General features: G+C 48.3%; 1 long non-coding RNA gene across 2 annotated transcripts in view; it reads right to left on the bottom strand.

Moving 5' to 3' along the window:
• Positions 1 to 23,102, bottom strand: part of LOC144593896 (uncharacterized) — a 69,330-nt gene that overhangs the window by 41,003 nt on the left and 5,225 nt on the right. The window lies entirely within an intron of this gene.

Genomic DNA, 23,102 nt, shown 5'->3' on the forward strand with positions numbered 1-23,102 from the left:
GACTCAACCACTGCACCACTGTGGCGTTCCTGTGTTCTCTTTATCTCACTTGGGCTCCAGTTTAACTCACCAGTTTCAATTAAGTTATGATACTGTGTAAGATCTAAAATAAATTGAACTAAGTGTGCCGGGCTATTGACAGAATTATATCCAATAGTCCGGAAAATCTGCTTGTCCAGCAAAATGTGCCTGTCCATGGGGGTTTTACAGTACTTGCATTGGAGATCATTCAGGAGGAGTGCACCAGGTGGATTCCTGGGTGAAAGGGTCACTGGGAGGAATTGTTCAGCCGGATTGTAACTGTTCGGTGGAACTTGGAGGACTTTGCCCAACATATTGTGGGGCAAGATTGATCAGTAGGTCAGACAACAGGAAAACAAGGCAAGAAACATAGAAACTTAGAAAATAGGAGCAGGAGTAGACCATTTGGCCCTTCGAGCCAGCACCGCCATTCAATATGATCATTGCTGATCATCCAAAAGCAGTACTCTGTTCCTGCTTTTTCCCCATATCCCTTGATTCCGTTAGCCCTAAGAGCTAAATCTAACTCTCTCTGGAAAGCGTCCAGTGAATTGGCCTCCACTGCCTTTTATGGCAGAGAATTCCACAGATTCACAACTCTCTGGGTGAAAAAGTTTTTCCTCACACAAGAGGCATCTGAGTGTGGATGGGAGACACTACAGACAGGAACAACTGATCCTCACAACGCTGGGGGCTGCAGGGGGAATGGGAGCACTTTAATGGCACAAGATGCTGCCGGAAACGTGGTGATTTTTGTACAACTTCAGTGTAATCTACTATTCTCACACTCTTGAACTTCAGTACGATCGTTGCTATATCGAGTAAGATCTTCACTGAATTCCATGCCAGAAAGGAATTTCACTGAACCTAGGTACATGTGGCACTAAAGTACCATTGAACCAAGTGTGCAGGAAGGAGCGACAGATGCTGGTTTACACCGAAGATAGACACAAGATGCTGGAGTAACTCAGCGGGAATGGCAGCATATCTGTGTCATTCTCTGCCTCAGAAGGCAGTGGAGGCCAATTCTCTGAATGCATTCAAGAGAGAGCTACTAGATAGAGCTCTTAAGGATAGCGGAGTCAGGGGGTATGGGGAGAAGGCAGGAACGGGGTACTGATTGAGAATGATCAGCCATGATCGCATTGAATGGCTCGAAGGGCCGAATGGCCTCCTCCTGGTGCAGGTCTATTGTCTATAACTCTAAACTATGTTTGCCTTGCAAAGAACCTGACCAAACCGAACCTCATTGTTCCACTGCAGGGTACTGACTGACAAAAGCCTCAGCACAGCACACTTCCGTCCCCCCCTATAAATACGCAGTAAATCTTAACGCTGAACAAGAAGCTGCCTGAGAGAGACCACATCTAAAAATTCCGCCCTCTTTTATTTGTTGGTTTAAGTGCAGTTGCCAGGCAACGGCTGCATCAGAGCTGGCTGGTGAGATGCCCGTGAGTGCCGGGAGATAAGGGCCTCCGAAAATCGATAAGGGAAAGGAAGCCTGCACCAAGGAGATAAGGGCACTCAAACACACACACGTACCTGGAAAGATAGCAGAGCTGATTACCCACAGCTTGGTCCGCCACATGAATGCAGCAGTGCTGACTGCCCCAGTATTAAATGCAGGCAAAGACAGACACAAACTGCTGGAGTTACTCAGCGGGTCAGGCAGCATCTCTGGAGAAAAGGAATAGGTGATGTTTCGGATCGAGACCCTTCTTCAGGCTGAGAGCGTCTCTCAGTCTGAAGAAGGGTCTCGACCCGAAAAGTATAGATAGGGTAGAGAGTAAGAATCATTTTCCCAAGATTTAAAAGTCAATTACTAGAGGGCATAGCTTTCAGGTGAGAGAAGCAAAGTTTAAAGCAGATCTTTGCGGCAAGTTTCTTACCCAGAGGGTGGTGAGTACCTGGAATGCACTGCTGTGGTAGTGTTTAAGGCAGGTTCGATGCCGGTACTGTTGTACGTTCTGGGTACTAGGGTTTGTGGGGGGAGATGCTCCTCACTTACTGGGGCTATGAAGCTTAGCTCTAGTGGGCTGGGCAGGGGGCTTTAACCTGCACCAGTTGCCTGCAGTTATTATTTAGGAAGGAGCTGCAGATGCTGGTTTCTCTGCCCATTTCTGTAGCTGATCAATATCTTGCTGTATACCTTGACAGCCTTCCTCACACTTTACAACCCCTGCAATCTTGGTGACTCCTTCAAATTTACTAGTCAACCCATCTACGTCCAAGTCATTTATATCTATCAAGTACAGCAGAAATCCCAGCACACATGCCTGGGAATCTGCAGCCTCCAGCCTGAAGATTGTCCCTCCACCATAACTCTCTGCCTTCTATCAGTAAGCCAGGTCTGAGCTCATCCAACCCCAAGTCACTGTTAATCTTCTGGATCAGCCTATCTTGGGTGACTTTACCAAATGTTGTTTCTCAAGCTTCTTCATAGCTTACTGGATTTGTTATATTCACCTGAGAGTGGCGGGAAGCCCTGGTTTAACCAGGGCAGTGCCCAGAGTGGTAAAAGGATGGTGTGAACCCCCAGCCTGGGACTCGAACCCTCTGAGGTTGGAGAGCATGGTGGTGGTCAGACATGCTGAAGGCTCGGTGACTCCAGCCACCAAGCATGTTGGAACGTTTCCCCACATTAAATAACCATGTGCTATTCCTGTTACAGCAACAGAAGAGCTCAAAAGTGCTCAATAATGCCGCTCTCATTTCCCACTCCAAACGGCTTGTTTAACCTTACTTCCTGTTTTATCGTTGTTTAATAAACAAGGCCATGTCCTTGAGACTTTGAAACTCCATCATTCCTGGGCTTTATCTCATAGAAACATAGAATCATACAGCATGGACACAGGCCCTTCGGCCCAACTTGCTCACGCCTACCTACATGTCCCATCCACACTAGTCCCACCTGCTTGTGTTTGGCCCATATCCCTCTAAATCTGTCCTATCCATGTACCATTCTAAGTGCTTCTTATTATACGTTTCAATGGTCCCTGCCTCAACTACTTCCTCCGGCAGCTCATTCCCTACACCCACCACCCTTTGTGTGTCTATCAAAGAATCCTCCATCCACTGCTCCTGTACACAGGGTGTGGGTCTCCCACTAGAGCCAGCATTATTGTCCATCCCACACGGCGTTTGAGAGGTGACGGTTCACACAATAGCAGCGATGGAGTTGGGTGCATTTACAAGTGGACCTTGGAGGGGAAGCTGATGGCGGTGGTGCTCCCATGCACTAACCACCAGTGCCTTCCTAGGCGGTAGAAGTCGAAGGCTTGTGAGGGAGTTGCCAGAGTGGCCCAGGTAGCAAGTGGCAAGAGCCGGTGCCTCGTAGCGTTGGAGACCCCGGTTTGATCCCAACCTCCGACGCTGTCTGCGTGGAGTTTTCACGCTCTCCCTGTGACCCCCCCGGGCCATCCGGTTTCCTCACACATCCCAAGAATGTGTGTTGGCAAGGTGATTAGCCGCTGTATATTGCCCTGAGTGCATCGTGAAGAGAAATAGAATCTGGGGGGAGTTGATGGGGAGAATGAAATGGGGTTCGTGCAGGGGCAAGAAGGGTTGAAGGGCCTGCCCCTCTCACAGGGCGGTGCCCTTCCCACAGTGCAGCGCTCCTTCAGTACTGCCCCTCCCCCAGTACTGCCCCTCCCTCAGTGTGGCGCTCCCTCAATACTGCCCCCCCCCCACAGTGTGGTCCTCCCACAGTACTGCCCTCCCTCAATACTGCCCCTCCCACAGTGTGGTCCTCCCACAGTACTGCCCCCCCCAATACTGCCCCTCCCACAGTGTGGCGCTCCCTCAGTACTGCTCCTCCCTCAGTACTGCCCCTCCCTCAGTACTGCCCCTCCCTCAGTACTGCCCCTCCCTCAGTACTGCCCCTCCCTCAGTACTGCCCCTCCCTCAGTACTGCCCCTCCCACGTTGCAGTGCACCCCTCTAATGCTGCTGTGATCCCTCAGTCTTCCTCTTCTCTCAGCACCGTGTCAAGTATTAGCCTACATATATCATGAGGCTTGATTAGTAAGTGGGGCTGCTGTATATCTGACCCAGAGCTGCCTCTAGCACAATCTGACAGATAACCTGAAACAACTGCCTTCACTGCACAATCCTGGGGTCCTGGGATGGGGAAGGCCAGTAGCAAATGCAGCTATTTTCATCCTAAATAAGGATTTGGCTCTTTCTGAAGTAAGCTGTTTATACAGGTGCAACATAACTCTCTTTGCACTCAGTGCCCTTCTCAGCATTAACAAATCAAAGTCACAGTAACCACCAACACCATACGCCGCTCTGAGAAGTTATTTTTATACGTTGTCCCTGGCTGTGTATAAATGGCACCGAATCACTGACAGCAGAGGTTGATGGAGTGGCAGAGTTAAAACAGGTCTTCAGAACCAGTTGTGCTGAGCCGTTAGTGAATGGTGGGCCTGTCGGCCCGTGTGGAAAGAGGCACCAACTCAGGGCAAGATATGTCCGTGACATGACCTCCTCTGTATCTGGGTGAAGTCTCAGGTGTCAAGGATGCAGAGGCCGGGACAGGGGCAGGGGGAGAGAGGGGGGGAGAGAGGGAGGGAGGAGGGAGCGGGGAGAGATAACTGAAGAAGGGAAGAGTGGAGCGTGGAGGAAAGGAAAGATTAATGGGAAAAGAATATTGGTGCAAGGCTGAAATGTGGTGGTAGCTAATAGTAAAAGAAAAGTGTAGGTGTAAAGAGACAACTAGTGCAACCTTCTCCAGTTTCTCCATCGATGCTGCCTGACCTGTTGAGGATTTCCAGTATTTGTGGTTTTTTTACAGATTTCCACCCTCCATTGATATCTCCTTAATACGTTGCTCTTTTTACATCTCCAAACTGAACCAGAGTCATACATCACAGAAACAGGCCCTTCAGCCCAACTTGCCCATGCCGACCAACATGCCCCATCTACACGAGTCCCATTCGCCCACCTTTGGCCCACATTTTGTTAGGTATCAAACATTGAAAGAATGTCACAAGGAACTGCAGATGCTGGTTTACAAGAAAAACACACAAAGTGCTGGAGTAACTCAATAGGTCAAGCAGCATCTGTAGAGGAATGTAGAGACAAGGAACTGCAGATGCTTCTTCAGAGCCTGGAGACCCTTCAGAACCAGGATCTCTGGAGGATATGGATAGGCGACGTTTTGGGTTGGAACCCTTCTTCAGACAGAGGGTGCTCAGGCATGCTGAGCTGTGTTCACTGTGTTGGGCCTAGCCTGCCCTGACCAGCCCTTTCGCTCTCAGACAGTGGCACAGAAGAAAGTGTTGTCTCTTAGGCCAGAGAGCTGTGACTTTAGGCTTACCGGCTAGACCTAGGCACAGGTTGGATGGGCATGGGAGTGCTGCAACAAAGCAAGTCAGACCGCCTTGGTGCTCTGTTTAGTGTGAACTGCGGGTGGGTGCAGCAGGCGTGTTTGCTCAGGTGGGCCTGCCCTGTGGCAAGGCCTGTACCACTGGTCACCCTCAGGCTGGAGCGGGTAAACTGGGATTGTGACGGTCAGTGATATTCCTCCTCTCTATCTTCCTGCTGACCGGAAGGAAGATTGGGACAGCGCACTGCGGCCAAGGGGGAAGCGAGAGCCCCATGACCAGGCCTCGTCGCTCTGGCAACGTGCCCAGGCCTGTTGTAACTCAGCAGTGACAGTTTGTGGGACACTAGTTATATCTGCACCAAACACTTCTCTGATTTGGGTTTGGCAACAGTTTGCACAGTTAACTCCGTCGCTTGCGATGAAAGGCACACACAATGGCATTGATAATATGAAGGGTTACACCCCACCTGAACCTGTTGCCCTTTGATCCAGACCTCTCCCCAGATGTGCAGCCAGATGTAATCATCAGTCAGGACGACAATAGATCACTCATGGACACCTCCCTTCCACGCTGTAACGGTGGAGCTCCTGTCTGAGGCAGGGACCCGACCCCAAACACAACCTATCCATTCCCTCCAGAGATGCTGCCTGAGTTACTCCAACTTTTTGTGTCTTTCTCCTTTTATCCCTCCTGATCCAAACCTCCCTTTCCTTCCCCCCCACTTTAAAAGCACCCATTTTACATTGAGAGTGAGGAAAAACAGGACAAACCTGTGAAAGTGTTAAAATAAAAGACAGCTGAGTGTTAGAAATGTAGTTGAAATAAGAGTCACAAAGTGCTGGAGTAACTCAACGGGTCAGGCAGCATCTCTGGAGAACATGGATTGGTCGGGACCCTTCTTCAGACTTGTGACGGGAGTTCTAGGAGACCCTCTCTCACACCTCTCCCTCTGTGAGTCCTGCTGCTCTCCGCTCTACGTCAGCAGACTGAAGAAGGTTTCCGACCTGAAACGTCACCTACCCATGTTCTCCAGAGATGCTACCTGACCCGCTGAGTTACTCCAGCACTTTGTGTCTTGTCTTGGAAACCAGCATAAGCAGTTCCTTGTTTCTAATTTGAAATACGAGGGTGGTAGGTGCCTGGAACCTGCTGCCAGGGGTGGTAGTGGAAACAGATACAACGGTGGCGTTTAAGAAGCTTTTAGATAAGCACATAGATATTCTGGAAATGGAGAGATATGGACCCAACAGATGAGATTAATTTATCTTCGCCTTATGTTTGGCACAGAAATTGTGGGCCAAAGGGCCTGTTCTATATACTAATCAAAACTGATCAAACCATACCATGAGCCCTGTCTCTCCATTGATGCTGCCCGACCTGCTTCCAACTTTCCATTTTATAATCTGAGGAAAATGTACGTTTGGGACTTCAGACGCCTTGAATGGAATAGCTAAAAAAATAGCTGCTAATGTGCCGTCTCACCAAGCCTTAGCAGCTATTTGCATCTAAGCTCGCAACTCCCACTTTGTGCTTATCACGTTGAAGTAGCTGAGACTGTTTGCAAGGACTGTGAGAGAACTCTGAAGCACGGTCTGTGGGTGTGACAAAGCAAAGCCCCTTTCGCAAACCTGTGTCGGAGGGATTTAAAGAATTCCTGTTGATATCGAGCGTCTTTCACAATCGTAGTTCGTGAGTTATCCAATTATGGACACGGACAACGCAGGCAAAGCTGCAGCCAACTCCCACACACCGTAACCAGGCAAAGATGCCCTTGTGTCGTTTTGATCTCAAATGGCAGCTGGCCGGGATATCGGAAGTGGCTTCCTGCTTTTCCACAAAATAGTGGCATGTCAGCTTCCACCCATTGCTTCTCTCCAGAGATGCTGCCTGACCTGCTGAGTTACTTCAGCATTTTGTGAAATCACTGTGGCAAAAAGTCAGAGCAGGTAGAAAGTGGACGGAAACATAAATCCAGTTTCTCAGTCTGATGAAAGGTCTCGACCCGAAACGTCACCTATTCCTTTTCTCCATAGATGCTACCTGTCCCGCTAAGTTGCTCCAGCACTTTGTGTCTATCTTCGGTGTAAACCAGCATCTGCAGTTCCTTTTTACACAAATCCAGTTATAATTCAGACAAATAGAATCAGGGTTTGAAGGTAGAAACAAAGAACTATAGATGCTGGTTAATACACAAAAAGACACAAAGTGGTGGAGCAACATCCCTGGAGAACATGGATAGACGATGTTTCAGGTCACCAAAGTCTGAGAAAGGGTCTCACCCTGAAACATCACCTATCCGTGTTCTCCTGAGGTGCTGCCTGACCCGCTGAGTTACTCCAGCACTTTGTGTCCAGCAAGCTTTGAAAATTTGATTTAGGGGTTTGTTGAAATTTGGAAACAAGAAAACCCATCTATCTTCATCTGTGTTCCCGTCCCTCCCACCTCAATGCTGTGCATCAAGAGCCACATGGATACAACAGACCCTGTCTTGTCACTTACTGCATTATTACTCTAAGCTGGGACTGTCTGATGGGTCAGTGTTGATCTCTGTCACACTCAGAACACACTGCTCTCCCACCCAAACCCATGAACCCCCAGTGAATGTAACCACCTTTCATGCGGTATCTTTGGATATAAGAGCTGCCCCTTAAATAGACTACTGGTTACATCCTCGAAAAGGATCTCTTAGCTTTGTCAAATGTGCATTTCCCTTCATAATCCACATTGATTTTGCTTCATGATGTTGCTATGACTTTCTAAGTGCCTTCGGACTTTGCCCTGACTGATGGATTTCATCATGGTGCCAACTGATGTCAGGCTGATCAACCACCCTCCTTCTCTTAAACATTACCGTCCAATCTGCTGGGCCTGCTCCTGAATATGGATGTTGGTTTATTTACCAAAGATAGTCACAAAGTGCTGGAATAATTCAGTAGGCCAAGCAGCATGTGTAGGTGACGTTTCTGGTCAGGACCCTTCCTCAGACCATATTCTGGCCACCTCTTGTGGAATTCTAGGTTTAGTTTAGTTTAGTTTATTAATGTCACGTGTACCGAGGTATAGTGAAAAGCTTCTTTATTGTGTGGTATCCAGTCAGCAAAAAGAGTATACATGATTACAATCAAGCCGTCCACAGCGTACAGGAACAGGATAAAACATTCTCTTGCCCTTTCTCTTTAGGTGATATTAATAACTCTGCTCCTTTCAATTCTGCTGCACTGATTGTGTCCATCTCGCAGCAAAGATTGATGAGAAAAAAAATCTTGCTTAGTGCCTCAGCTATTTCTTTAACCTCCAATTAAATTTCTACTGTTATTGAAAGATGGAGGGTGCCTGGGGCCACAGGTACATGGATAGGGCAGGTTTAGAGGGATCTGGGCCAAATGCAGGCAGGTGGGACTAGTGTAGATGGGACATATTGGCCGGTGTGGGCAAGTTGAGCTGAAGGGCCAGTTTCCACGCTGTATGACCCTTTGAATGTGACTCTATGACTCTCCTTCCCCTGATTGGGCAGCAGTGGACCATTGCTCTGGGTAAGGATGGCTGATCTCCTCCACTAAAGGTGATGTTCTCTCATGACAAGCCGTTAGTCACTTCGTCACCATTATTGATTCCAGATCCACTCCACCAGCTGGCCAGATTAGTGCTCCTGTATTACACGCGTACATCGTGTGGAAGGAAACTTAACCCGGGCTGGAATGCATGAGGGATCATCTCCGAGTGCAAGCAAGGGCGGCAATGAGAAAGGTGGACCAGTCGCATCTCAGTGTTACGTACATGAGTGAGTCCTGACAGGATCAAACTCGTACCCAATAGCGTTCCTGCGGGATTTCCCATCTCATGGCGATGAGCCCTTTGAAAACATGGACATCCTTACATGGACAGGAAAGGTTGAGAGGGATACGGGCCAAATGTGGGCAAATGGGACCAGCTTAGTCAGCATGGATGATGTGGGCCAAAGGGCCTGTTTCCATGTTGTATGACTCGATGTTATCTCACTAACACAAATCGGAGCTCAAAGATGCAACCTACAACTACCCTAGTAGAGGAATAAAAGCAGGAGGTCACACCATCCATAAGTGGCTTCCTCACTGGTGAAAGAGCTAGCCAGCTGACGTGGGTAGACTTGAGAGGACACCTTCAGGTCTCAGTGCAGGCTGCTCTTGTTCAAAGTTCATGGGCTACAGCCGACCTCTCCCCAGCATTCACCCCGAGAGATGTTCACTCAGTGGGTAACGTTCAGTACTGGAGGTGTGGATGTGGACAAAATGATCAGTGCAGACTCAGTGGGCCAAAGGGCTAGTTTCAATGCTGCATGGCTCTTTGAGTCCATGATATTACATTGTGGTCAAGCCTTCACAAGTCTCCTACCTGTAGCAAATGGAGGACTAGGTACACAGTAACGCAGCACATAAGACTGTTATCTCACAGCGCCAGAGACCCGGGTTCGATCCTGACCTCGGGTGCTGTCTGTGTGGAGTTTATACGTTCTCCCTGTGACCTCGTGGGTTTCGTCCGGGTGCTCCAGTTTCTTCCCACATCCCAAAGACGTGTGGATTTGTAGGTTAATTGTTTTCTGCAAATTGCCCCTCGTGTGTGTGGGGAGTGAATGAGAAAGTGGGGCAACATACAATTATTATGGGCTGAAGGGTTCTCCGGAGATGCTGCCTGTCCCACTGAGTTACTCCAGCATTTTGTGTCTACCAAATATTTAGTCTTGATTAGTGCGGGTGTCCGATGTTATGGGGAGAAGTTAGGAGAATGGGGTTAGGAAGGAGAGATAGATCAGCCATGATTGAATGGCGGAGTAGACTCAATGGGCCGAATGGCCTAATTCTGCTCCTATTCCTTATGACAAAGGCCGATATCTCCAGCGACAACGGACGCTGCTCACGGTGTCACCCCACAGCAGCTGCCAGGAACCATGTGTTCCTCAGGAGCCCGGCCGGTCGTCCCTCCTCACAACCGGGCCTGGGACTGGGCTCCCCCCGTCCCCACCCCCCTGGCCCTGCAGCATCGAGGGCAGACGCTGGACATCAGTCACCCTGGGCTCCTTATGTCCCCCAGGACCAGGAGCCTGGAGCCCCGGCCAGTGTTCACTGTGTAGAACTGACACCGTGATCACGGGGATAGGAATCTACAACCGCGCAGCCACGTTACAGAGCGTTCAATTGTCAAGAGCATCAGAGGTTTATTAAAAAGAAAGACGTATTCCCACAGAGAGTCTCACAAGCCTAGGGCTGACCAAACACCTCACAACCACTGAAGTTGGTCTGGAAGAGAGGAGGGGCAGAACAAAGCCTGGCAAGTAATAGGTAAACAGGTGAGTGAGGGGTTGGGGATACAACCGAATGGTATGAACATTGCATTCACCAATTTTAGGTAACCTCTGACAAACTCCCCTTCCCCCCCCACCCCCCATTCCCCTTCCCCCCCATTCCCCCCCTTCTCCCCACGTCCCCACCTGGACTCACACCTATTTACCCCCTCCCCTCCCCCCCCCTTCCCCCCTCCCCACATGCCCCACCTGGACTCGCACCTATTTACCCCCTCCCCCTCCCCCCCCTTCCCTTCTCCCCACCTGGACTCACACCTATTTACCCCCTCCCCCTACATTCCTTCCTCAGGCTTCTCAATTCCCAACTCGTCATTCCATTTGTTTTATCATCTCTGGCTTTTGTCCAACCATTGGCCTATCAAACCCTTCCCCCCCTTACCTGTGTTCCCCTATTTCATTTGTCCTGCCCCTCCTTTCTTCTAGCTTTCTTTATCCCCACACTATCAGAGTGAAGAAGGGTCCCGACCCGAAAAATCACCTACCCATGTTCTCCAGAGATGCTGCCTGACACATGGTGTTGCTCCAGCACTTTGTGTCTTTTTGCAAACCGTCATTTGTAGTTCCTTGTTTCTGCTCAATGTTCATACCATTGGGTTGTAAACTAGCCGAGCGAAATATGAGGAAGCAACCTTTAACGAACGAACTTGGGTTACCAAGTTTAACTAAGAGCACAAGACGTCACCTGCCATGATGTAGCCAGGTATAACCACGTGACCTGGTTGAACAATGTGCTGGGCATTGCTACGTATGGACGGAGATCTTTTGTGCTCTGAGATTAAATCTGTTTACTGTTCGTTGCAGCTTGGTCATGGTGTGTGCGCGTATCACCAGAGGTCACCCTACCCTGTGTTACCGCCCCATGTCCTGGCAGCATCAATGAGTTACCTGCTGCCAGGGTTGCTATTTGCAGAGATCATGTTACTTGTTTTGTGTCTGTCTCACTTCCACAGGCCAGTGTAGTCAGTGAGCTAAAAACACATGGAGGAAGCAACTGAAGACATACACAAATTGCTGGAGTAACTCAGCGGGACAGGCAGCATCTCTGGAGAGAAGGAATAGGTGATGATTCAGGTCGAGACCCAAAACGTCACCCATTCCTTCTCTCCAGAGATGCTGCCTGTCCCGCTGAGTTACTCCAGCATTTTGTGTCTGTCTTTGAGCTAAAAGCGTGGGCTGGGATGCTGCTTTGCTGCTGCAGTAAGTCCCCAGTAAACTGCAAGAGGCCCCTTTATTCACAGCGAAGCAAAATCCTCCAACTGCACAATCACACAACACGCACACTGTTTACTCCAAGCAGCGGTCTTTTATACCGAGCCAAAGGTTCAAAGGAAAGATACACTCCATTAAAAATCTGGATTCAGAGCAGGAAATTCTTGACAACACTATTTACTGAGTAAAATAGAGCAGTGTGCAGTATCTGCATGTGATCGACCTAATCTGATGGTGTTTATTATCCTCACATTCCAGCTACTCCCCACGGTTCTCAAACTCACCCGTACTTTTGAGGCAATTTTTGGTCACCTCAAACAAAAGCCCCCTTCTCCCTACCCTTTTTACCCTCCCCTGTACCCCTCCTAGACTCACACCTGTTTCTCTCCTCCCCCTCCACCTACATTCCTTTTTCTGGCTTCACAATTCGCAACTCTTCATTCCATTTGTCTCACACCTGGTTTTTTTTCATCTCTGGCCTTTGTCCAACCATTTACCTATCAAACCCTTCCCCCTCCTCACCTGTGTTCCCCTATTACACGTGGCAATGACAGAGGCAATTATGCCACCGGCATGCACGCCGTTAGGGTGCGAGAGAGAAACGTAGCAGTCACGGGGAGTGCGTGCAACATTAACCCATTCATTCACACACGTATGCACCACTCACGCCTTACAGCAAGGCTCAGCAGAGAGTTTGGTATTGGTTTGTTACTGCAATGTATACTGAGAAACAGTGAACATCTTGGTTCAGCATGCTATCCAGGCAGATCACACCGTACACAAATGCATCAGGTAGTGCAAATGGGAAAGGAAGCTGAGTGCAGTGTTACAGCTTCAGAGAAAGTGCAGGTTAAAAACTGTGCACCGGCCACAATGAGGTGGACTGGAAGATCAAATATTTGTCCTTGGCAGATGGAAGGTCCATTCAAGCACCTGATGACACTGCAAAGAAGCTGTTCCTGAATCCATTGCTACGTGCTTTCAAGCTTCTATATGGGAAAGGTGAGAGATGTTGACACTTTCTCACAGTAAACACACCTCAAATGGCCAGGGATTTCCCATTCCACTACAAGTGGATTTTTGCAGATGTACTCACTCTCAATTATTTCCAATACTCCTCCAATACTGATGTTTACTTTTTGCAACTATTAAAAGTCTAATGATTTCAGAGCTTGAAGATTGATGATTTTTTGAAGTGTCTTTTCCTACATCCCCCCTGCCTGCTTTATCTATTTCGCTCTCTCTCTCTCTCTCTCTCTCTCTCTCTTTCTCTCTCCTCATTTCATCACTCTTTATATCAGTTTCTGCTCACGTTATGATTGATTAAAAGCTCCAACGACACAATGCCGATGTGGCATAGCTGGTGGAGCTTCTGCTGGAATCTGGGAATGAGTGGGTGGGAACCATAAGACATACAGTGCATTCAGAAAGTATTCAGACCCCTTCACTTTCTCCATATTTCGCTGCATTACAGCCTTATTTTAAAATGGATTAAATTCTTTTTTTAATCATCAATCAACACACAATACCCCATAATAAAAAAGCAAAAACAGGTGTTTAGAAAATTTTGCAAAGTAATTAAAAAGAAATAACTGAAATATCACATTTACATAAATATTCAGACCCTTTGTTGAGGCACCTTTGGCAGCAATTACAGCCTCAGGTTTTCTTGGGTATGACATTACAAGCTTGGCACACCTGTATTTGGGTAATTTCTCCCATTCTTCTCTGCAGATCCTCTCAAGCTCTGTCAGGTTGGATGGGGAGCGTCGATGCACAGCTATTTTCAGGTCCCTCCAGAGATGTTCGATCAGGTTCAAGTCCAGGCTCTGGCTGGGCCACTCAAGGACATTCACAGACTTGTCACAAAGCCACCTGCATTGTCTTGGCTGTGTGCTTAAAGTCATTGTCCTGTTGGAAGGTGAACCTCCGCCCCAGTCTGAGGTCCAGAACGCTCTGGAGCAGGTTTTCACCAAGGATCCCTCTGTACTTTACTCCCTTCATCTTTTCCACAATCCTGACTAGTCTCCCAGTTCCTGCCGCTGAAAAACATCCCCACAGCATGATGCTGCCACCGCCATGCTTCACCGTAGGTATTGTATTGGCCAGGTGGTGAGCGGTGCCACTTGGCATTCAGGACAAAGTGTTCAATCTTGGTTTCATCAGACCAGAGAATCTTGTTTCTCATGATCTGAGTGTCCTTTAGGTGCCTTTTGGCAAACTCCAAGCAGGCTATCATGTGCCTTTTACTGAGGAGTGGCTTCTGTCCGACCACTCTACCATAAAGTCCTGATTGATGGAGTGCTGCAGATATAGTTGTCCTTCTGGAAGGTTCTCCCATCTTCACAGAGGAACTCTGGAGCTCTGTCAGAGTGACCATCAGGTTCTTGGTCACCTCCCTGACCAAGGCCCTTCTCCCCCAATTGCTCAGTTTGGCTGGGTGGCCAGCTCCATGAAGAGTCCTGGTGGTTCCAAAGTTCTTCCATTTAAGAATGACAGAGGCCACTGTGCTCTTTGGGACCTGCAATGCTGCAGAAATTGTTTGATACCCTTCCCCAGATCTGTGTCTCAACACAATCCTGTCTTGGAGGTCTACAGACAATTCCTTCAACTTCATGGCTGGGTTTTTGTTCTGGCATGCACTGTTGGACCTTATATAGACAGGTGTGTACCTTTCCAAATCATGTCCAATCAATTTAATTTACCATTGGTGGACTCCAATCAGGTTGTAGAAACATCTCAAGGATAATCAATGGAAACAGGATGAACCTAAGCTCAATTTTGAGTGTCATAGTCTGAATACTTAAGTAATTGTGATTTTTCAGTGATTTCTTTTTAATTACTTTGCAAAAATTTCTAAACACCTATTTTTGCTCTTTTATGATGGGGTATTGTGTGTAGATTGATGATAAAATAAATGTATTTCATCCATTTTAAAATAAGGCTCTAACATAGCAAAATGTGGAAAAAGTGAAGGGGTCTGAATACTTGCTGAATGCACTGTCGGAACAGAATTAGGCCATTCAGCCAGCGAGTCTACTCCTCCATTCAATCTTGGCTGATCTATTTCTCCCTCTCAACCCCATTCTTCTGCCTTCTCCCCGTAACCTTTAACACCCTTCCTAATCAAGATCCTGTCAATCTCTGCCTTAAAAATATCCAATGACTTGGGCTCCACAGCCGTCTGTGACAAATTAATTCCGCAGATTCACCATCCTCTGGCTAAAGAAATTCCTCCTAGGGTCATAGAGTCATAGATTGATACAGTGTGGAAACAGGCCCTTCGGCTCAACTCACCCACACCGGCCAATAATGTCCCAGCTACACTAGTCCCACTTGCTTGCACCTGGTCCATAACCCTCCAAACCTGTCCTACCCATGTACCTGTCCAACTGTTTCTTAAAGGATGGGATAGTCCCTGCCTCAACTACCTCCTCTGGCAGCTTGTTCCATGCATCCACCTGTGTGAAAATGTTACCCCTCGGATTCCGATTAAATCTTTTCCCCTTCACTTTGAACCTCTGTCTTCTGGTCCTCGATTCCCCTACTCTGGGTAAAAGACTGTGCATCTACCCGATCTATTCCTCTCATGATTTTGTATACCTCTACAAGATCTCCCCTCATCCTCATGCATTCCATGGAATAGAAACCCAGCCTACTTAACCTCTCCCTATAGGTCACATCCTCCAGTCCTGGCAACATCCTCGTAATTTTTTTCTGAACCCTTTCAAGTTTGACAATATCTTTCCCATAACATGGTGCCCAGAACTGAACACAATATTCTAAATGCGGTCTCACTAACATCTTGTACAACTGCAACATGACCTCTTAACTTCTATACTCAATACTCTGACTGATGATGGCCAAAGTGCCAAAAGCCTTTTTGACCACCTTATCTTCCTGCGACTCGACCTTCAAGGAACCATGCACTTGTATTCCTAGATCTCTCTGCACCACAACACTACCCAGAGGCCTACCATTTACAGTGTAGGTCCTGCCCTTGTTCGACATCCCAAAATGCAACACCTCACACTTCTCTGCATTAAATTCCATCAACCATTCCTCCGCCCACCTGGCCAATCGATCCAGATCCTGCTGCAATCGTTCACAGCCATCTTCACTTTCTGCAAAACCACTAACTACTCATCTCCAATTTCAAGGTACATCCTTTTATTCTAAAGTTGTGCCTTCTGGTCCTAAACTCTCCCATTACTGGAAAAGTGGAAGGTGTGGAGAACCGGTTCCAGGATAAGTTAGTGGGGAATGGGATTGCTCTGTGGACTGCAGTAATCAAGTGGGCCGAATGGCCTGATTTTTTCCATCAGCAGAAATATAGATTTAAACAGCAGCAGCCCAGAATGAGAGCTGGCAGTAATTACTTTCTGGATACAAATACACACATTAGACTAGAGATACAGCGTGGAAACAGGCCCTTCGGCCCAGTGAGTCCAAGCCGACCAGCGATCACTAGCACTATCCCAAACACTAGGGACAATTTACAATTTTTACCAAAGCCAATTAACGTACAAACCTGCAAGTCTTTGGAGTGTGGGAGGAAACAAGAACACCCAGCAGGAATGACAACCGCCAGAGACAGTTCAAAGTAGCCCTTGCATTCCCTCTCCATCCTTCCCCCAGCCTAGTCATCGTACTAGTTTCACTGTCATCCTATTGAGTTTCACTGTCTGCATGACTCGTTATCACCTTCCCCACAGCCAACAATGGGCTCCACCTTTTCTTGATTATCATTACATTTTCACATATCTTTCATTCATTTGTTCTCTATCTCTCTAAATCACCGTCTATATCTCTTGTTTCCCTTTCCCCTGATGCTCAGTCTGAAGGAGGGTCTTGACCTGAAATGCCACCTTTTCGTTTTCTCCAGAGATGCTGCCCGACCCGCTGAGTTACTCTAGCTTTTTGTGTCTGTCGTACATTTAAAAAGCTCGCTGGTTTCCCACTGGTTGCTTTCCTCCAGCTGCTGTTGCTCTCCTCCAGGGAGTTGGGCCTTCCTGTGGTTATTCTGAGACGCGAGTGTCTCAGGGGATCAGAGCGGCAGGAGCTGAAGGAATTCCTGCTGCCTTCTCGCTGCCAGCCAGGCAGGGTGCTCCGGTGGGGGGAAGTGTGTAGGAGAGAACTGCAGATGTTGGTTTAACCCTAAGATAGACACAAAATACTGGAGTAACTCAGCGGGACAGGCAGCATCTCTGGATAGAAGGAATGGATGACGTTTTGGGTCGAGACCCGTCCTCAAACTGAAGTCAGGGGAGAGGGAGATACTGAGCTAAGGGTGTGTAAGCCGTGAAAACAAGACAAAGAGGATGGAGATTAAGGAAAATAGACATTAGACAATAGGTGCAGGAGGAAGCCATTCGGCCCTTCGAGCCAGCACCGCCATTCAATGTGATCATGGCTGATCATTCTCAATCAGTACCCCGTTCCTGCCTTCTCCCCATACCCCCTGACTCCGCTATCCTTAAGAGCTCTATCTAGCTCTCTCTTGAATGCATTCAGAGAATTGGCCTCCACTGCCTTCTGAGGCAGAGAATTCCACATGTAGAATGTTAGCTCCGAGGGTAGATATTCCTCCTGCTCTCTGACTCTGTGCTCCCTGCTAACAATGATCTATTCCACATTTTCCTTGAACTTCATCCCCTTTGTCTTGTTTTCACACCTTACACTTCATTACTCTGTATCTCCCTCTCCCCTAACTTCAGTCTGAAGAAGGGTCTTGACTCAAAACATCACCCATTCCTTCTCTCCAGAGATGCTGCCTGTCCCGCTGAGTTACTCCAGCATTTTGTGTCTGGCTTCATGTTCTAGTGGGAGTTCCCTCTGCACTGCAGGGCAGGCGGGGGCCGGGAGAGAGAGGGCAAGGAGATAGCCACAAAAAGCTGGAGTAACTCAGCAAGTCAGACAGCGGGTCAGGTCAAAAGCTCCTGTTCGCCAGATATGCTGCCTGTCCAGCTGAGCTACTCCGGCATTTTGTGTCTATCTTCAGTTTAAACCAGCATCTGCAGTTCTTTTCCACACAGGGGAGATGGGGAGTCACAGCCCACGTTTGCCCAGGGTGTTCTGGGCATGACCCCCCTGTTGACCCTCTCCTGGGAGACAGGTGAGTGGTTTCCGACACACGAGGGTCAATTTACAGAAGCCAATTAACCTACAAACCTGCACGTCTTTGGAATGTTGTAGGAAACCGGAGCACCCAGAGAAAACCCACATGGTCACCGGGAGAATGTACAAACTCCGTACAGACACCACCCGTAGTCAGGATGGAACCCAGGTCCCTGGTGCTGTGAGTGAGAAACTCTACTGCTGCACCAGGGTCTGCTGCTGCCCCTTGTGATAATAAGAAACCAACAGCAAACTGCTCCCTCAGTGCCAGCATCGAACTGGCCGTGATAATAGTGCCCACAAACCTTGGGATGGTGCATTTTAGCTTTCTATGGATCTCAGGGGAGGATTTTTGAATTACATTGGTTAGAATGACAAGCTCTGTCCACACTGGATGCAGTTCACCAGCAATGGACATCTCCCTAATGTGGTCCCCACAAACAACACGTGTCAAGGCAGACCTAGGCTGAGGGGCCTACAGGGAGACAGGCACTGAAAGCCGAGACGTTTGGGACAGGAAGCAGAACAGCACCCTCACCACACTCGTTCAAGAACTACACATATTGTCAAGCACAGTTAGGTAGTTCAGCCCGACCCATCCATGCTAGCTCGTAACTCCACCCGAATCTCCATCTGATCCAATCCAACATAACAAGAAGGGCCACCTCCATCTCTCCAGCCCATCAGGGGCCGACCCTGCCAACATCGTCCACGTACAGGATTCGAGGCATTAAAAATAAGAATGCTTTGTGTTTATTTTTACATTCAGTAATTTGCAAAATGGAGTCAGGAAGTGTGGTTAGCTTGTGGTCGGGTTTTACATTCGGCCGTGGAAACCCCCAGGTCTGTTTCTGGAGGCGGGCAGGCAGATGTCGTTTCCAGAGCGACCTCCATTTGAGACCATCAACACTGATCAACGCGGACCTCTTCACACCTCACAGGAATTCCTCCCCCTCACACCCCAACTACCAACTGCTTTTGCAAACTTATGAGCACCACACCCCTCCTCCTCTCTCTGTCAACCCTCCAGGCCGACACCCTCTCTCTCTCTGTAACCCCCTCCAGCCCTACACCTCTCCCTCTGTAACCCCCTCCAGCCCCTACAATCTCCCTCTCTCTGTAACTCCACCAGCCCCTACAACCTCCCTCTCTCTGTAACTCCCTTCAGCCCTACACCCTCTCTTTAACTCCTCCAGCCCTACACCCTCCCCCTCGCTCTGTCAACCCTCCATCCCTACACCCCTCCCCCGCTCTCTGTAACCCCCTCCAGCCCTACACCCCTCCCCCTCTCTCTGTAACCCCCTACATATCTCCCTCCCTAATCCCTGCCTCTCTCTCCCTGTAACTCCCTCCAGATCCTACACCCTTCCCACTGTCACCCCCTCTCACCCTAAACCCTCCCTCCCTCAGCCTTCATCTCCCAGGATCATTTCTCCAAAGAGCATGTGCTCCAGATGCTCTCTCCACCTTTCAGACACTGGGAACCCATCGGCTCGGCCAGCCATGTTTTCCCTGCCCTTGCATCTCCACACACAGGTCAATGTTGGAGATTCTCCAGTGACGCTCTCTCCCACCGAACCCCCCCCCCCCCCGGCTCTGCGTTGTGACTGGGGAAGTGTGGCGTTCATTTGTCAGGGACCTCGGGCAGCTCGGTGTGTGTGGTTCACTTTGCTGGCAGCCTCTCGGAAATGATCTGATCTGCGCTGATCATCTTGCTCAGGGATCAATCTATTTCCCTGATACCACTCGACAAAATTCTCCCGGCTGCAGAACAGCTGGAAATCCCATTCAGCGTTAATGGTGTAAATCACACACATGGAAACATGAAGCAAATAACTGGAGGGGAGAGAGTTCTGTGCAGGGCCCAGCGTTGCCGAGGGAACAGTGACGCAAGTGTGTTCCACTTACAGTGGGCTGGCGAGCTGCCAGCTCCGCTCTTGATTGCTGGAGTGAAGCCTTATCCCCGTCAGTGTTTAACCTTCCTGTGTCTGAGTCCTCTGCTCAACCCAGCCGGCAGAGATGCCCTTTCCTTTACACGCCGTGAAAGGAGAAAGAGATTACACGCAAACTAGACAAACAGTGCCTCGTATTCAGACACAAAGTGTCGAAGAGTCATTCAGTGTGAAAACTGGCCCTTCAGCCCTACTTGTCCATGCCGTCCCAGATGCTCCATCTGTATTAGTTCCCCCCCCCCCCCATATGGCCCATTTCCATCTAAGCCCTGCTCTGTGACCCAGTTACATCCAAACTTTCCATCTAAACCTAAGATCGTGGGACTTAACAGAACTAGGTCATTTGGCTCATCGAGTCCGCTCCGTCATTCAATCATGGGTGATCTATTTATCCCTCACAGCCCCATTCTCCTGCCTTCTCCCAGCAATCTTTGATGCCTTTACTAATCAAGAATCTATCATTCTACGCTTTAAAAACACCCAATGATTTGGCCTGCACAGCCGTCTGTGGCAATGAATTCCACAGATTCACCACACTCTGGCTAAAGAAATTCCTCCTCAACTTCATTCTAAATGTACGTCCTTTTATCTGAGGCTGGTCCTAGACTCTCCCACGACTGGAAAAGTACCCTTCACATCCACTCTATCTATGCTTTTCATTATTCGGTATCCATGTACCTGTCTAAATGTCTTTCAAATGTTGTTATTATACCTGCCTCAACTTCACTGGCAGCTCGTTCCACATGCCCACCACCCTCTGTGTGAAAAAGTTTCCCCTCAAGTTCCTGTTAATTCTTTTCCCTCTCACATTAAACCCATGTCCTCTGGTTCTTGCTTTCCTTACTCTAAGTAAAAGACTGTGTGTTCTCCCTAGCTATTCCCCTCATGAGATTCTGCCTATCTATAATTCTTCAGATATGCTGCCTGACCCGCTGAGTTACTCCAGTGCTTTGTGTCTTTTTTTTGTAAAGCAGCATCTGCAATTCCTTGTTTCACCTCATATTCCACTTGGGTAGCTTACAACCCAACAGTATGAACACTGAATTCTCCAATTTTGACCCTTCATTAGTCTGAAGAAGAGTCTCGACCCGAAACATCACCCATTCCCTCTCTCCTAGATGCTGCCTGACCTGCTGAGTTACTCCAGCATTTTGTGATACCTTCGATTTGTACCAGCATCTGCAGTTATATTCCTGCTCCAATTTTGATTAATACCCCCTCTCTCTTTCCTGTACCTCATCTCTACCCCGGAATGCACCCATTTCTCCCACATGAACTCTCGGAGTTTAAGGATAGGGTCTATCACCATTCGGTATCCCGGGAGCAGGGATCCTGAGAGCAAGCATGGACTCGGTAGGCTGAATGGCCTTCAACTTTGTCATATCCCCTCAGCCACCTTACAATGAGCACATCCGTTTGGTGGTCTTCAGAACAACTCTTGGTCAGAGCCAAACTAAAGCAACACATCTCCCAGATGCAATAATGAACCAAAACAGGCAGCCTGCATAACATGAATGTTGTTTTGTTCTGTGGCTGGCATTGCACTAAAAATCAATTTCATAAATTATTAATCACGGAAAAGGGGCAGTTGGATTATCGCCAGCCAATCCTGATCCCTGCTGCTGGGTGGACGGCAGAGATCTTTCACTGAAGACCCTTCCTCTATCTTTCACTCCCTTTTGCATCATACTGACTCCTTGTCCAAACACCCCTTTGATTTAGCTTGGTCTTGCTTTTTCTTTGGTCTGCTTACCAATGTGTAGAACACCTTGGAGTGTTTACTAAGAAATGAGTGCTACATGAATGCAAGACACAGATCATCACCGAATGCTACCACTGGTCAGACCATGAGGTATAGGAGCAGAAATAGGCCATTCGGCCCATCGAGTCTTCACCACTTGATCACTGCTGATCTATTTTTCCCTTTCATCCCCATTCTCCTGCCTTCTCCCCACAATCTTTAACGGCCTTCTAATCAAGTACCTATCAATCTCCGCTTTAAAAACACCTAATGACTGGTGGCAGTGAATTCCACAGATTCATCCTCTCTGGCTAAAGAAATTACTCCTCATTTCCATTCTGAAGGTACATCCATTTATTCTGAGGCTGTGCCTTCTGGCCCTCGACTCTCCCAATACTGGAAACATCCTCTCCACATTTTGCTTCAAAAAAGACGATCAAGTAAGTAGGATCTTCTCACCCACTGTTTTCAGAACAGTGTGAGGAGATATTACCTGAATTTTTTTTTAAAGGAGTTACTGTATATAAAGAACAGGAATGATTCTTTAGTAACTTCAACAGATCCCAAGCAGCCCTCCGCCCAATGGTGTGCGTACTTTGGAGGTGTATCGTGCGTGAGTGTCAGATGTAGCTCAACTTCCAGCCACTTACCACTCAGAGAAACATAGACAATAGGTGCAGGAGTAGGCCATTCGGCTCTTCGAGCCAGCACCACCATTCAATATGATCATGGCTAATAATCCTAAATCAGTCCCCCATTCCTGTTTTTTCCCCATATCCCTTGATTCCGTTAGTCCTAAGAGCTAAATCTAACTCTCTCTTGAAAACATCCAGTGAATCAGCCTCCACTGCCTTCTGTGGCAGAGAATGCCACAGATTCACAACTCTCCTGCAGAGAAGCAGGGGGAGGTGGATCCAGTACCCAACCTGCTGACCTTCCACAAACTTTGGTCAAAGACCTTATACCTTCATCGGTGACCTGAAAAGCAAGTGGGAGGTTTGTTGATAGAATTCCTGTCTAGGCTTGCGCCAGATTGGAGCTCCAGTCACGAATGCACCAGAAGCCATTTGTTGCAGCAGTGCGTGGGAAGTCTATAGTGAGGATGAATGAAGGGATTTGAAAACAAGGAGAACTCTTAATACTCATAAAAAAACAAGAAAGATTGTGAAGATGGAGACACAAAGAACTGTAGATGCTGGAGCAAAACCAAGAGTGCTGGAGGAACTCAGCGGGTCCATATATGGAGGACCTACTGATGAGGCATCTTCATCATGACAACTTCTGCTCCAGGACTTCGAAAAAAAATATTGACAAACCTGAACAAAACACTTCTTCAGACGGAAGAAGGGTCCAGACCCAAAACGTTGTCTGCCCATTTCCATCCACAGATGCTGC

The sequence above is a fragment of the Rhinoraja longicauda genome, chromosome 5, assembly GCF_053455715.1.
Source record: "Rhinoraja longicauda isolate Sanriku21f chromosome 5, sRhiLon1.1, whole genome shotgun sequence".
Classification (NCBI taxonomy): Eukaryota; Metazoa; Chordata; class Chondrichthyes; order Rajiformes; family Arhynchobatidae; genus Rhinoraja; species Rhinoraja longicauda.